The sequence below is a fragment of the Pundamilia nyererei genome, unplaced genomic scaffold, assembly GCF_000239375.1.
Source record: "Pundamilia nyererei isolate P.nyererei 1_Seehausen unplaced genomic scaffold, PunNye1.0 scaffold00020, whole genome shotgun sequence".
NCBI lineage: Eukaryota > Metazoa > Chordata > Actinopteri > Cichliformes > Cichlidae > Pundamilia > Pundamilia nyererei.
Genome location: NW_005187421.1, coordinates 594188 through 594839, shown reverse-complemented (window position 1 = coordinate 594839; position 652 = coordinate 594188).

Here is a 652-nt window from a genome sequence, read left to right as displayed (position 1 = left end):
AAACTCAGCGTGCGATCTGTGCTTTAAGTAGTGCCCTGAAAAATAAGAAGAAATTTACACACATTTCACCCAATCAGCGTTGAGGATCTATAACATAGGAAGTGGTGAATGCTTTCAAACACAGCAGAGGACATGAAGGAATAAAGAGCCTCTAACCTCACTGAGTGACATGGACTCCTAAATGCACCACGTGGCTCGAGCCACTTGCGATACTACACAGTGTAGAGGTTAAAGTCCTGATGCTGAACTCTAGCTCTTCAGATCACTACCCCAAACTGGAATAGTCACAGTGATCCATTCATATATCTCGAGCAAATTCAAGTCACTCCAAGTCTGAAATTTTAATAACCATGTAGTATTTATAGTTCTCTGTGAGACTGCTTTGAAAGGTTAACCATTATGTCATGATTTTAGGGAAATCAAAAACAGAAATTACAAAAGTCGACGTTACATAAAACTTTTTTTTTTTATAAAACTCTCTTCAGATCAAAAGCCATGGCACCAGTCAGTCATCTACATCTAAAAGACACCCACCATCATCCAGATGGGGGCACAAAGTGACATTATGATGCTAAGACTTGGATGCGGATGAATGCTGTGTGATAAAAGTCAACCAAATAATAATAATAATAATAATAATAATAATAATAAT